Genomic DNA, 14,712 nt, shown 5'->3' on the forward strand with positions numbered 1-14,712 from the left:
TGCGAGAGGTTGAGGTTGCCAGGGTCAGACTAAAACAGAAGGTGTTGTATGCTGAGGCACTGAAGAGAGAAGACGATGACGAGTCAAAGGTGAGAAGTAGGCCTAGACTGATACATAGTGATACAAATGTGCTTCAGTAAGGTTGGTTTCTGAGCATTCATTACCATGGTTATCAACTGTACCACAGAAATGGAACGTAAATCATAGAAAATATATGTTGTGGTGGCAGTTGCAGAGAAGTACTTGGGTGTACAAGGTTTTACTGCAGAAGAGTTACAAGGTGTGTTGAACGAAAGAGTCCCGTCCTTTCAAGCATTCGGCCTGGTGTAGGATCAGTTAGTGTCAAAGTAGTGGAATGGGGTGGTGATTTTTATTTGATGAAATAGTGGTCTACAGGTGGAGGGTTAGTTGGTATGAAATAGTGGTATAGAGGTGGAGGGTTAGTTGGTATGAAATAGTGGTATAGAGGTGGAGGGTTAGTTGGTATGAAATAGTGGTATAGAGGTGGAGGGTTAGTTGGTGGTGTTTAATAGGGGTATAGAGGTGGAGGGTTAGTTGGTGGTGTTTAATAGAGGTATAGAGGTGGAGGGTTAGTTGGTGTTTAATAGAGGTGGAGGGTTAGTTGGTGGTGTTTAATAGGGGTATAGAGGTGGAGGGTTAGTTGGTGGTGTTTAATAGCGGTATAGAGGTGGAGGGTTAGTTGGTGGTGTTTAATAGGGGTATAGAGGTGGAGGGTTAGTTGGTGGTGTTTAATAGGGGTATAGAGGTGGAGGGTTAGTTGGTGGTGTTTAATAGGGGTATAGAGGTGGAGGGTTAGTTGGTGGTGTTTAATAGGGGTATAGAGGTGGAGGGTTAGTTGGTGGTGTTTAATAGCGGTATAGAGGTGGAGGGTTAGTTGGTGGTGTTTAATAGGGGTATAGAGGTGGAGGGTTAGTTGGTGGTGTTTAATAGGGGTATAGAGGTGGAGGGTTAGTTGGTGGTGTTTAATAGAGGTATAGAGGTGGAGGGTTAGATGGTGGTGTTTAATAGTGGTATAGAGGTGGAGGGTTAGTTGGTGGTGTTTAATAGCGGTATAGAGGTGGAGGGTTAGTTGGTGGTGTTTAATAGGGGTATAGAGGTGGAGGGTTAGTTGGTGGTGTTTAATAGGGGTATAGAGGTGGAGGGTTAGTTGGTGGTGTTTAATAGTGGTATAGAGGTGGAGGGTTAGTTGGTGGTGTTTAATAGGGGTATAGAGGTGGAGGGTTAGATGGTGGTGTTTAATAGCGGTATAGAGGTGGAGGGTTAGTTGGTGGTGTTTAATAGGGGTATAGAGGTGGAGGGTTAGTTGGTGGTGTTTAATAGGGGTATAGAGGTGGAGGGTTAGTTGGTGTTTAATAGAGGTGGAGGGTTAGTTGGTGGTGTTTAATAGGGGTATAGAGGTGGAGGGTTAGTTGGTGTTTAATAGAGGTGGAGGGTTAGTTGGTGGTGTTTAATAGCGGTATAGAGGTGGAGGGTTAGTTGGTGGTGTTTAATAGCGGTATAGAGGTGGAGGGTTAGTTGGTGGTGTTTAATAGGGGTATAGAGGTGGAGGGTTAGTTGGTGGTGTTTAATAGAGGTATAGAGGTGGAGGGTTAGTTGGTGGTGTTTAATAGGGGTATAGAGGTGGAGGGTTAGTTGGTGGTGTTTAATAGGGGTATAGAGGTGGAGGGTTAGTTGGTGGTGTTTAATAGAGGTATAGAGGTGGAGGGTTAGTTGGTGGTGTTTAATAGGGGTATAGAGGTGGAGGGTTAGTTGGTGGTGTTTAATAGAGGTGGAGGGTTAGTTGGTGGTGTTTAATAGGGGTATAGAGGTGGAGGGTTAGTTGGTGGTGTTTAATAGCGGTATAGAGGTGGAGGGTTAGTTGGTGGTGTTTAATAGGGGTATAGAGGTGGAGGGTTAGTTGGAGGTGTTTAATAGGGGTATAGAGGTGGAGGGTTAGTTGGTGGTGTTTAATAGGGGTATAGAGGTGGAGGGTTAGTTGGTGGTGTTTAATAGGGGTATAGAGGTGGAGGGTTAGTTGGTGGTGTTTAATAGGGGTATAGAGGTGGAGGGTTAGTTGGTGGTGTTTAATAGTGGTATAGAGGTGGAGGGTTAGTTGGTGGTGTTTAATAGGGGTATAGAGGTGGAGGGTTAGTTGGTGGTGTTTAATAGGGGTATAGAGGTGGAGGGTTAGTTGGTGGTGTTTAATAGTGGTATAGAGGTGGAGGGTTAGTTGGTGGTGTTTAATAGTGGTATAGAGGTGGAGGGTTAGTTGGTGGTGTTTAATAGGGGTATAGAGGTGGAGGGTTAGATGGTGGTGTTTAATAGGGGTATAGAGGTGGAGGGTTAGTTGGTGGTGTTTAATAGTGGTATAGAGGTGGAGGGTTAGTTGGTGGTGTTTAATAGCGGTATAGAGGTGGAGGGTTAGTTGGTGGTGTTTAATAGCGGTATAGAGGTGGAGGGTTAGTTGGTGGTGTTTAATAGGGGTATAGAGGTGGAGGGTTAGTTGGTGGTGTTTAATAGGGGTATAGAGGTGGAGGGTTAGTTGGTGGTGTTTAATAGGGGTATAGAGGTGGAGGGTTAGTTGGTGGTGTTTAATAGGGGTATAGAGGTGGAGGGTTAGTTGGTGGTGTTTAATAGCGGTATAGAGGTGGAGGGTTAGTTGGTGGTGTTTAATAGGGGTATAGAGGTGGAGGGTTAGTTGGTGGTGTTTAATAGGGGTATAGAGGTGGAGGGTTAGTTGGTGGTGTTTAATAGTGGTATAGAGGTGGAGGGTTAGTTGGTGGTGTTTAATAGGGGTATAGAAGTGGAGGGTTAGATGGTGGTGTTTAATAGGGGTATAGAGGTGGAGGGTTAGTTGGTGGTGTTTAATAGAGGTATAGAGGTGGAGGGTTAGTTGGTGGTGTTTAATAGAGGTATAGAGGTGGAGGGTTAGTTGGTGGTGTTTAATAGGGGTATAGAGGTGGATGGTTAGTTGGTGGTGTTTAATAGAGGTATAGAGGTGGAGGGTTAGTTGGTGTTTTATAGAGGTGGAGGGTTAGTTGGTGGTGTTTAATAGGGGTATAGAGGTGGAGGGTTAGTTGGTGGTGTTTAATAGGGGTATAGAGGTGGAGGGTTAGTTGGTGGTGTTTAATAGGGGTATAGAGGTGGAGGGTTAGTTGGTGGTGTTTAATAGGGGTATAGAGGTGGAGGGTTAGTTGGTGGTGTTTAATAGGGGTATAGAGGTGGATGGTTAGTTGGTGGTGTTTAATAGGGGTATAGAGGTGGAGGGTTAGTTGGTGGTGTTTAATAGCGGTATAGAGGTGGAGGGTTAGTTGGTGGTGTTTAATAGCGGTATAGAGGTGGAGGGTTAGTTGGTGGTGTTTAATAGGGGTATAGAGGTGGAGGGTTAGTTGGTGGTGTTTAATAGGGGTATAGAGGTGGAGGGTTAGATGGTGGTGTTTAATAGGGGTATAGAGGTGGAGGGTTAGTTGGTGGTGTTTAATAGCGGTATAGAGGTGGAGGGTTAGTTGGTGGTGTTTAATAGGGGTATAGAGGTGGAGGGTTAGTTGGTGGTGTTTAATAGGGGTATAGAGGTGGAGGGTTAGTTGGTGGTGTTTAATAGCGGTATAGAGGTGGAGGGTTAGTTGGTGGTGTTTAATAGGGGTATAGAGGTGGAGGGTTAGTTGGTGGTGTTTAATAGGGGTATAGAGGTGGAGGGTTAGTTGGTGGTGTTTAATAGCGGTATAGAGGTGGAGGGTTAGTTGGTGGTGTTTAATAGCGGTATAGAGGTGGAGGGTTAGTTGGTGGTGTTTAATAGGGGTATAGAGGTGGAGGGTTAGTTGGTGGTGTTTAATAGGGGTATAGAGGTGGAGGGTTAGTTGGTGGTGTTTAATAGGGGTATAGAGGTGGAGGGTTAGTTGGTGGTGTTTAATAGGGGTATAGAGGTGGAGGGTTAGTTGGTGGTGTTTAATAGAGGTGGAGGGTTAGTTGGTGGTGTTTAATAGGGGTATAGAGGTGGAGGGTTAGTTGGTGGTGTTTAATAGAGGTATAGAGGTGGAGGGTTAGTTGGTGGTGTTTAATAGGGGTATAGAGGTGGAGGGTTAGTTGGTGGTGTTTAATAGGGGTATAGAGGTGGAGGGTTAGTTGGTGGTGTTTAATAGGGGTATAGAGGTGGAGGGTTAGATGGTGGTGTTTAATAGCGGTATAGAGGTGGAGGGTTAGTTGGTGGTGTTTAATAGGGGTATAGAGGTGGAGGGTTAGTTGGTGGTGTTTAATAGGGGTATAGAGGTGGAGGGTTAGTTGGTGGTGTTTAATAGTGGTATAGAGGTGGAGGGTTAGTTGGTGGTGTTTAATAGGGGTATAGAGGTGGAGGGTTAGTTGGTGGTGTTTAATAGAGGTATAGAGGTGGAGGGTTAGTTGGTGGTGTTTAATAGGGGTATAGAGGTGGAGGGTTAGTTGGTGGTGTTTAATAGGGGTATAGAGGTGGAGGGTTAGTTGGTGGTGTTTAATAGGGGTATAGAGGTGGAGGGTTAGTTGGTGTTTTATAGAGGTGGAGGGTTAGTTGGTGGTGTTTAATAGGGGTATAGAGGTGGAGGGTTAGTTGGTGGTGTTTAATAGGGGTATAGAGGTGGAGGGTTAGTTGGTGGTGTTTAATAGGGGTATAGAGGTGGAGGGTTAGTTGGTGTTTAATAGAGGTGGAGGGTTAGTTGGTGGTGTTTAATAGGGGTATAGAGGTGGAGGGTTAGATGGTGGTGTTTAATAGCGGTATAGAGGTGGAGGGTTAGTTGGTGGTGTTTAATAGCGGTATAGAGGTGGAGGGTTAGTTGGTGGTGTTTAATAGAGGTATAGAGGTGGAGGGTTAGTTGGTGGTGTTTAATAGGGGTATAGAGGTGGAGGGTTAGTTGGTGTTTAATAGAGGTGGAGGGTTAGTTGGTGGTGTTTAATAGAGGTATAGAGGTGGAGGGTTAGTTGGTGGTGTTTAATAGGGGTATAGAGGTGGAGGGTTAGTTGGTGGTGTTTAATAGCGGTATAGAGGTGGAGGGTTAGTTGGTGGTGTTTAATAGCGGTATAGAGGTGGAGGGTTAGTTGGTGGTGTTTAATAGCGGTATAGAGGTGGAGGGTTAGTTGGTGGTGTTTAATAGCGGTATAGAGGTGGAGGGTTAGTTGGTGGTGTTTAATAGGGGTATAGAGGTGGAGGGTTAGTTGGTGGTGTTTAATAGCGGTATAGAGGTGGAGGGTTAGTTGGTGGTGTTTAATAGCGGTATAGAGGTGGAGGGTTAGTTGGTGGTGTTTAATAGCGGTATAGAGGTGGAGGGTTAGTTGGTGGTGTTTAATAGCGGTATAGAGGTGGAGGGTTAGTTGGTGGTGTTTAATAGGGGTATAGAGGTGGAGGGTTAGTTGGTGGTGCTTAATAGCGGTATAGAGGTGGAGGGTTAGATGGTGGTGTTTAATAGGGGTATAGAGGTGGAGGGTTAGTTGGTGGTGTTTAATAGTGGTATAGAGGTGGAGGGTTAGTTGGTGGTGTTTAATAGGGGTATAGAGGTGGAGGGTTAGTTGGTGGTGTTTAATAGGGGTATAGAGGTGGAGGGTTAGTTGGTGGTGTTTAATAGGGGTATAGAGGTGGAGGGTTAGTTGGTGGTGTTTAATAGGGGTATAGAGGTGGAGGGTTAGTTGGTGGTGTTTAATAGCGGTATAGAGGTGGAGGGTTAGTTGGTGTTTTATAGAGGTGGAGGGTTAGTTGGTGGTGTTTAATAGCGGTATAGAGGTGGAGGGTTAGTTGGTGGTGTTTAATAGGGGTATAGAGGTGGAGGGTTAGTTGGTGGTGTTTAATAGGGGTATAGAGGTGGAGGGTTAGTTGGTGTTTTATAGAGGTGGAGGGTTAGTTGGTGGTGTTTAATAGCGGTATAGAGGTGGAGGGTTAGTTGGTGGTGTTTAATAGGGGTATAGAGGTGGAGGGTTAGTTGGTGGTGTTTAATAGGGGTATAGAGGTGGAGGGTTAGTTGGTGGTGTTTAATAGGGGTATAGAGGTGGAGGGTTAGTTGGTATGAAATAGTGGTATAGAGGTGGAGGGTTAGTTGGTGGTGTTTAATAGGGGTATAGAGGTGGAGGGTTAGTTGGTGGTGTTTAATAGCGGTATAGAGGTGGAGGGTTAGTTGGTGGTGTTTAATAGTGGTATAGAGGTGGAGGGTTAGTTGGTAGTGTTTAATAGGGGTATAGAGGTGGAGGGTTAGTTGGTGGTGTTTAATAGCGGTATAGAGGTGGAGGGTTAGTTGGTGGTGTTTAATAGGGGTATAGAGGTGGAGGGTTAGTTGGTGGTGTTTAATAGTGGTATAGAGGTGGAGGGTTAGTTGGTGGTGTTTAATAGTGGTATAGAGGTGGAGGGTTAGTTGGTGTTTAATAGAGGTGGAGGGTTAGTTGGTGGTGTTTAATAGGGGTATAGAGGTGGAGGGTTAGTTGGTGGTGTTTAATAGGGGTATAGAGGTGGAGGGTTAGTTGGTGGTGTTTAATAGGGGTATAGAGGTGGAGGGTTAGTTGGTGGTGTTTAATAGGGGTATAGAGGTGGAGGGTTAGTTGGTGGTGTTTAATAGGGGTATAGAGGTGGAGGGTTAGTTGGTGGTGTTTAATAGGGGTATAGAGGTGGAGGGTTAGTTGGTGGTGTTTAATAGGGGTATAGAGGTGGAGGGTTAGTTGGTGGTGTTTAATAGGGGTATAGAGGTGGAGGGTTAGTTGGTGGTGTTTAATAGGGGTATAGAGGTGGAGGGTTAGTTGGTGGTGTTTAATAGCGGTATAGAGGTGGAGGGTTAGTTGGTGGTGTTTAATAGCGGTATAGAGGTGGAGGGTTAGTTGGTGGTGTTTAATAGCGGTATAGAGGTGGAGGGTTAGTTGGTGGTGTTTAATAGGGGTATAGAGGTGGAGGGTTAGTTGGTGGTGTTTAATAGCGGTATAGAGGTGGAGGGTTAGTTGGTGGTGTTTAATAGGGGTATAGAGGTGGAGGGTTAGTTGGTGGTGTTTAATAGGGGTATAGAGGTGGAGGGTTAGTTGGTGGTGTTTAATAGGGGTATAGAGGTGGAGGGTTAGTTGGTGGTGTTTAATAGGGGTATAGAGGTGGAGGGTTAGTTGGTGGTGTTTAATAGGGGTATAGAGGTGGAGGGTTAGTTGGTGGTGTTTAATAGCGGTATAGAGGTGGAGGGTTAGTTGGTGGTGTTTAATAGAGGTATAGAGGTGGAGGGTTAGTTGGTGGTGTTTAATAGGGGTATAGAGGTGGAGGGTTAGTTGGTGGTGTTTAATAGGGGTATAGAGGTGGAGGGTTAGTTGGTGTTTTATAGAGGTGGAGGGTTAGTTGGTGGTGTTTAATAGTGGTATAGAGGTGGAGGGTTAGTTGGTGGTGTTTAATAGGGGTATAGAGGTGGAGGGTTAGTTGGAGGTGTTTAATAGGGGTATAGAGGTGGAGGGTTAGTTGGTGGTGTTTAATAGGGGTATAGAGGTGGAGGGTTAGTTGGAGGTGTTTAATAGCGGTATAGAGGTGGAGGGTTAGTTGGTGGTGTTTAATAGTGGTATAGAGGTGGAGGGTTAGTTGGTGGTGTTTAATAGAGGTATAGAGGTGGAGGGTTAGTTGGTGGTGTTTAATAGGGGTATAGAGGTGGAGGGTTAGTTGGTGGTGTTTAATAGGGGTATAGAGGTGGAGGGTTAGTTGGTGGTGTTTAATAGGGGTATAGAGGTGGAGGGTTAGTTGGTGGTGTTTAATAGGGGTATAGAGGTGGAGGGTTAGTTGGTGGTGTTTAATAGCGGTATAGAGGTGGAGGGTTAGTTGGTGGTGTTTAATAGGGGTATAGAGGTGGAGGGTTAGTTGGTGGTGTTTAATAGGGGTATAGAGGTGGAGGGTTAGTTGGTGGTGTTTAATAGCGGTATAGAGGTGGAGGGTTAGTTGGTGGTGTTTAATAGGGGTATAGAGGTGGAGGGTTAGTTGGTGGTGTTTAATAGCGGTATAGAGGTGGAGGGTTAGTTGGTGGTGTTTAATAGAGGTATAGAGGTGGAGGGTTAGTTGGTGGTGTTTAATAGGGGTATAGAGGTGGAGGGTTAGTTGGTGGTGTTTAATAGAGGTATAGAGGTGGAGGGTTAGTTGGTGGTGTTTAATAGGGGTATAGAGGTGGAGGGTTAGTTGGTGGTGTTTAATAGTGGTATAGAGGTGGAGGGTTAGTTGGTGGTGTTTAATAGCGGTATAGAGGTGGAGGGTTAGTTGGTGGTGTTTAATAGGGGTATAGAGGTGGAGGGTTAGTTGGTGGTGTTTAATAGAGGTATAGAGGTGGAGGGTTAGTTGGTGGTGTTTAATAGCGGTATAGAGGTGGAGGGTTAGTTGGTGGTGTTTAATAGGGGTATAGAGGTGGAGGGTTAGTTGGTGGTGTTTAATAGCGGTATAGAGGTGGAGGGTTAGTTGGTGGTGTTTAATAGGGTATAGAGGTGGAGGGTTAGATGGTGGTGTTTAATAGCGGTATAGAGGTGGAGGGTTAGTTGGTGGTGTTTAATAGGGTATAGAGGTGGAGGGTTAGATGGTGGTGTTTAATAGCGGTATAGAGGTGGAGGGTTAGTTGGTGGTGTTTAATAGAGGTATAGAGGTGGAGGGTTAGTTGGTGGTGTTTAATAGCGGTATAGAGGTGGAGGGTTAGTTGGTGGTGTTTAATAGGGGTATAGAGGTGGAGGGTTAGTTGGTGGTGTTTAATAGAGGTATAGAGGTGGAGGGTTAGATGGTGGTGTTTAATAGGGGCATAGAGGTGGAGGGTTAGTTGGTGGTGTTTAATAGGGGTATAGAGGTGGAGGGTTAGTTGGTGGTGTTTAATAGGGGTATAGAGGTGGAGGGTTAGTTGGTGGTGTTTAATAGCGGTATAGAGGTGGAGGGTTAGTTGGTGGTGTTTAATAGGGGTATAGAGGTGGAGGGTTAGTTGGTGGTGTTTAATAGCGGTATAGAGGTGGAGGGTTAGTTGGTGGTGTTTAATAGGGGTATAGAGGTGGAGGGTTAGTTGGTGGTGTTTAATAGCGGTATAGAGGTGGAGGGTTAGTTGGTGGTGTTTAATAGGGGTATAGAGGTGGAGGGTTAGTTGGTGGTGTTTAATAGAGGTATAGAGGTGGAGGGTTAGTTGGTGGTGTTTAATAGGGGTATAGAGGTGGAGGGTTAGTTGGTGTTTTATAGAGGTGGAGGGTTAGTTGGTGGTGTTTAATAGGGGTATAGAGGTGGAGGGTTAGTTGGTGGTGTTTAATAGAGGTATAGAGGTGGAGGGTTAGATGGTGGTGTTTAATAGGGGTATAGAGGTGGAGGGTTAGATGGTGGTGTTTAATAGGGGTATAGAGGTGGAGGGTTAGTTGGTGTTTTATAGAGGTGGAGGGTTAGTTGGTGGTGTTTAATAGGGGTATAGAGGTGGAGGGTTAGTTGGTGGTGTTTAATAGGGGTATAGAGGTGGAGGGTTAGTTGGTGGTGTTTAATAGAGGTATAGAGGTGGAGGGTTAGTTGGTGGTGTTTAATAGGGGTATAGAGGTGGAGGGTTAGTTGGTGGTGTTTAATAGAGGTATAGAGGTGGAGGGTTAGTTGGTGGTGTTTAATAGGGGTATAGAGGTGGAGGGTTAGTTGGTGTTTTATAGAGGTGGAGGGTTAGTTGGTGGTGTTTAATAGGGGTATAGAGGTGGAGGGTTAGTTGGTGGTGTTTAATAGGGGTATAGAGGTGGAGGGTTAGTTGGTGGTGTTTAATAGAGGTATAGAGGTGGAGGGTTAGTTGGTGGTGTTTAATAGGGGTATAGAGGTGGAGGGTTAGTTGGTGGTGTTTAATAGGGGTATAGAGGTGGAGGGTTAGTTGGTGTTGTTTAATAGCGGTATAGAGGTGGAGGGTTAGTTGGTGGTGTTTAATAGCGGTATAGAGGTGGAGGGTTAGTTGGTGGTGTTTAATAGGGGTATAGAGGTGGAGGGTTAGTTGGTGGTGTTTAATAGGGGTATAGAGGTGGAGGGTTAGTTGGTGGTGTTTAATAGGGGATAGAGGTGGAGGGTTAGTGGGTGGTTTATAGAGGTGGAGGGTAGTTGGTGGTGTTTAATAGGGGTATAGAGGTGGAGGGTTAGTTGGTGGTGTTTAATAGGGGTATAGAGGTGGAGGGTTAGTTGGTGGTGTTTAATAGGGGTATAGAGGTGGAGGGTTAGTTGGTGGTGTTTAATAGGGGTATAGAGGTGGAGGGTTAGTTGGTGGTGTTTAATAGGGGTATAGAGGTGGAGGGTTAGTTGGTGGTGTTTAATAGGGGTATAGAGGTGGAGGGTTAGTTGGTGGTGTTTAATAGGGGTATAGAGGTGGAGGGTTAGTTGGTGGTGTTTAATAGGGGTATAGAGGTGGAGGGTTAGTTGGTGGTGTTTAATAGGGGTATAGAGGTGGAGGGTTAGTTGGTGGTGTTTAATAGGGTATAGAGGTGGAGGGTTAGTTGGTGGTGTTTAATAGGGGTATAGAGGTGGAGGGTTAGTTGGTGGTGTTTAATAGGGGTATAGAGGTGGAGGGTTAGTTGGTGGTGTTTAATAGGGGTATAGAGGTGGAGGGTTAGTTGGTGGTGTTTAATAGGGGTATAGAGGTGGAGGGTTAGTTGGTGGTGTTTAATAGCGGTATAGAGGTGGAGGGTTAGTTGGTGGTGTTTAATAGCGGTATAGAGGTGGAGGGTTAGTTGGTGGTGTTTAATAGGGGTATAGAGGTGGAGGGTTAGTTGGTGGTGTTTAATAGGGGTATAGAGGTGGAGGGTTAGTTGGTGGTGTTTAATAGGGGTATAGAGGTGGAGGGTTAGTTGGTGGTGTTTAATAGGGGTATAGAGGTGGAGGGTTAGTTGGTGGTGTTTAATAGGGGTATAGAGGTGGAGGGTTAGTTGGTGGTGTTTAATAGGGGTATAGAGGTGGAGGGTTAGTTGGTGGTGTTTAATAGGGGTATAGAGGTGGAGGGTTAGTTGGTGGTGTTTAATAGGGGTATAGAGGTGGAGGGTTAGTTGGTGGTGTTTAATAGGGGTATAGAGGTGGAGGGTTAGTTGGTGGTGTTTAATAGGGGTATAGAGGTGGAGGGTTAGTTGGTGGTGTTTAATAGGGGTATAGAGGTGGAGGGTTAGTTGGTGGTGTTTAATAGGGGTATAGAGGTGGAGGGTTAGTTGGTGGTGTTTAATAGGGGTATAGAGGTGGAGGGTTAGTTGGTGGTGTTTAATAGGGGTATAGAGGTGGAGGGTTAGTTGGTGGTGTTTAATAGGGGTATAGAGGTGGAGGGTTAGTTGGTGGTGTTTAATAGGGGTATAGAGGTGGAGGGTTAGTTGGTGGTGTTTAATAGCGGTATAGAGGTGGAGGGTTAGTTGGTGGTGTTTAATAGGGGTATAGAGGTGGAGGGTTAGTTGGTGGTGTTTAATAGGGGTATAGAGGTGGAGGGTTAGTTGGTGGTGTTTAATAGGGGTATAGAGGTGGAGGGTTAGTTGGTGGTGTTTAATAGGGGTATAGAGGTGGAGGGTTAGATGGTGGTGTTTAATAGGGGTATAGAGGTGGAGGGTTAGTTGGTGGTGTTTAATAGGGGTATAGAGGTGGAGGGTTAGTTGGTGGTGTTTAATAGAGGTATAGAGGTGGAGGGTTAGTTGGTGGTGTTTAATAGCGGTATAGAGGTGGAGGGTTAGTTGGTGGTGTTTAATAGCGGTATAGAGGTGGAGGGTTAGTTGGTGGTGTTTAATAGGGGTATAGAGGTGGAGGGTTAGTTGGTGGTGTTTAATAGCGGTATAGAGGTGGAGGGTTAGTTGGTGGTGTTTAATAGGGGTATAGAGGTGGAGGGTTAGTTGGTGGTGTTTAATAGCGGTATAGAGGTGGAGGGTTAGTTGGTGGTGTTTAATAGGGGTATAGAGGTGGAGGGTTAGTTGGTGGTGTTTAATAGGGGTATAGAGGTGGAGGGTTAGTTGGTGGTGTTTAATAGGGGTATAGAGGTGGAGGGTTAGTTGGTGGTGTTTAATAGGGGTATAGAGGTGGAGGGTTAGTTGGTGGTGTTTAATAGGGGTATAGAGGTGGAGGGTTAGTTGGTGGTGTTTAATAGGGGTATAGAGGTGGAGGGTTAGTTGGTGGTGTTTAATAGGGGTATAGAGGTGGAGGGTTAGTTGGTGGTGTTTAATAGGGGTATAGAGGTGGAGGGTTAGTTGGTGGTGTTTAATAGGGGTATAGAGGTGGAGGGTTAGTGGTGGTGTTTAATAGCGGTATAGAGGTGGAGGGTTAGTTGGTGTGTTTAATAGCGGTATAGAGGTGGAGGGTTAGTTGGTGGTGTTTAATAGCGGTATAGAGGTGGAGGGTTAGTTGGTGGTGTTTAATAGGGGTATAGAGGTGGAGGGTTAGTTGGTGTTTAATAGAGGTGGAGGGTTAGTTGGTGGTGTTTAATAGAGGTATAGAGGTGGAGGGTTAGTTGGTGGTGTTTAATAGGGGTATAGAGGTGGAGGGTTAGTTGGTGGTGTTTAATAGCGGTATAGAGGTGGAGGGTTAGTTGGTGGTGTTTAATAGGGGTATAGAGGTGGAGGGTTAGTTGGTGGTGTTTAATAGCGGTATAGAGGTGGAGGGTTAGTTGGTGGTGTTTAATAGGGGTATAGAGGTGGAGGGTTAGTTGGTGGTGTTTAATAGGGGTATAGAGGTGGAGGGTTAGTTGGTGGTGTTTAATAGCGGTATAGAGGTGGAGGGTTAGTTGGTGGTGTTTAATAGCGGTATAGAGGTGGAGGGTTAGTTGGTGGTGTTTAATAGCGGTATAGAGGTGGAGGGTTAGTTGGTGGTGTTTAATAGCGGTATAGAGGTGGAGGGTTAGTTGGTGGTGTTTAATAGGGGTATAGAGGTGGAGGGTTAGTTGGTGGTGTTTAATAGCGGTATAGAGGTGGAGGGTTAGTTGGTGGTGTTTAATAGGGGTATAGAGGTGGAGGGTTAGTTGGTGGTGTTTAATAGTGGTATAGAGGTGGAGGGTTAGTTGGTGGTGTTTAATAGGGGTATAGAGGTGGAGGGTTAGTTGGTGGTGTTTAATAGGGGTATAGAGGTGGAGGGTTAGTTGGTGGTGTTTAATAGGGGTATAGAGGTGGAGGGTTAGTTGGTGGTGTTTAATAGGGGTATAGAGGTGGAGGGTTAGTTGGTGGTGTTTAATAGCGGTATAGAGGTGGAGGGTTAGTTGGTGGTGTTTAATAGGGTATAGAGGTGGAGGGTTAGTTGGTGGTGTTTAATAGCGGTATAGAGGTGGAGGGTTAGTTGGTGGTGTTTAATAGGGGTATAGAGGTGGAGGGTTAGTTGGTGGTGTTTAATAGGGGTATAGAGGTGGAGGGTTAGTTGGTGGTGTTTAATAGGGGTATAGAGGTGGAGGGTTAGTTGGTGGTGTTTAATAGCGGTATAGAGGTGGAGGGTTAGTTGGTGGTGTTTAATAGGGGTATAGAGGTGGAGGGTTAGTTGGTGGTGTTTAATAGGGGTATAGAGGTGGAGGGTTAGTTGGTGGTGTTTAATAGGGTATAGAGGTGGAGGGTTAGTTGGTGGTGTTTAATAGTGGTATAGAGGTGGAGGGTTAGTTGGTGGTGTTTAATAGGGGTATAGAGGTGGAGGGTTAGTTGGTGGTGTTTAATAGGGGTATAGAGGTGGAGGGTTAGTTGGTGGTGTTTAATAGGGTATAGAGGTGGAGGGTTAGTTGGTGGTGTTTAATAGGGGTATAGAGGTGGAGGGTTAGTTGGTGGTGTTTAATAGCGGTATAGAGGTGGAGGGTTAGTTGGTGGTGTTTAATAGGGGTATAGAGGTGGAGGGTTAGTTGGTGGTGTTTAATAGGGGTATAGAGGTGGAGGGTTAGTTGGTGGTGTTTAATAGGGGTATAGAGGTGGAGGGTTAGTTGGTGGTGTTTAATAGGGGTATAGAGGTGGAGGGTTAGTTGGTGGTGTTTAATAGGGGTATAGAGGTGGAGGGTTAGTTGGTGGTGTTTAATAGGGGTATAGAGGTGGAGGGTTAGTTGGTGGTGTTTAATAGGGTATAGAGGTGGAGGGTTAGTTGGTGGTGTTTAATAGGGGTATAGAGGTGGAGGGTTAGTTGGTGGTGTTTAATAGGGGTATAGAGGTGGAGGGTTAGTTGGTGGTGTTTAATAGGGGTATAGAGGTGGAGGGTTAGTTGGTGGTGTTTAATAGGGGTATAGAGGTGGAGGGTTAGTTGGTGGTGTTTAATAGGGGTATAGAGGTGGAGGGTTAGTTGGTGGTGTTTAATAGGGGTATAGAGGTGGAGGGTTAGTTGGTGGTGTTTAATAGCGGTATAGAGGTGGAGGGTTAGTTGGTGGTGTTTAATAGCGGTATAGAGGTGGAGGGTTAGTTGGTGGTGTTTAATAGCGGTATAGAGGTGGAGGGTTAGTTGGTGGTGTTTAATAGGGGTATAGAGGTGGAGGGTTAGTTGGTGGTGTTTAATAGCGGTATAGAGGTGGAGGGTTAGTTGGTGGTGTTTAATAGGGGTATAGAGGTGGAGGGTTAGTTGGTGGTGTTTAATAGGGGTATAGAGGTGGAGGGTTAGTTGGTGGTGTTTAATAGGGGTATAGAGGTGGAGGGTTAGTTGGTGGTGTTTAATAGCGGTATAGAGGTGGAGGGTTAGTTGGTGGTGTTTAATAGGGGTATAGAGGTGGAGGGTTAGTTGGTGGTGTTTAATAGCGGTATAGAGGTGGAGGGTTAGTTGGTGGTGTTTAATAGGGGTATAGAGGTGGAGGGTTAGTTGGTGGTGTT

This window comes from Salmo salar, chromosome 09 (genome assembly GCF_965601325.2).
Source record: "Salmo salar chromosome 09, fSalSal1, whole genome shotgun sequence".
NCBI classification, from domain to species: domain Eukaryota; kingdom Metazoa; phylum Chordata; class Actinopteri; order Salmoniformes; family Salmonidae; genus Salmo; species Salmo salar.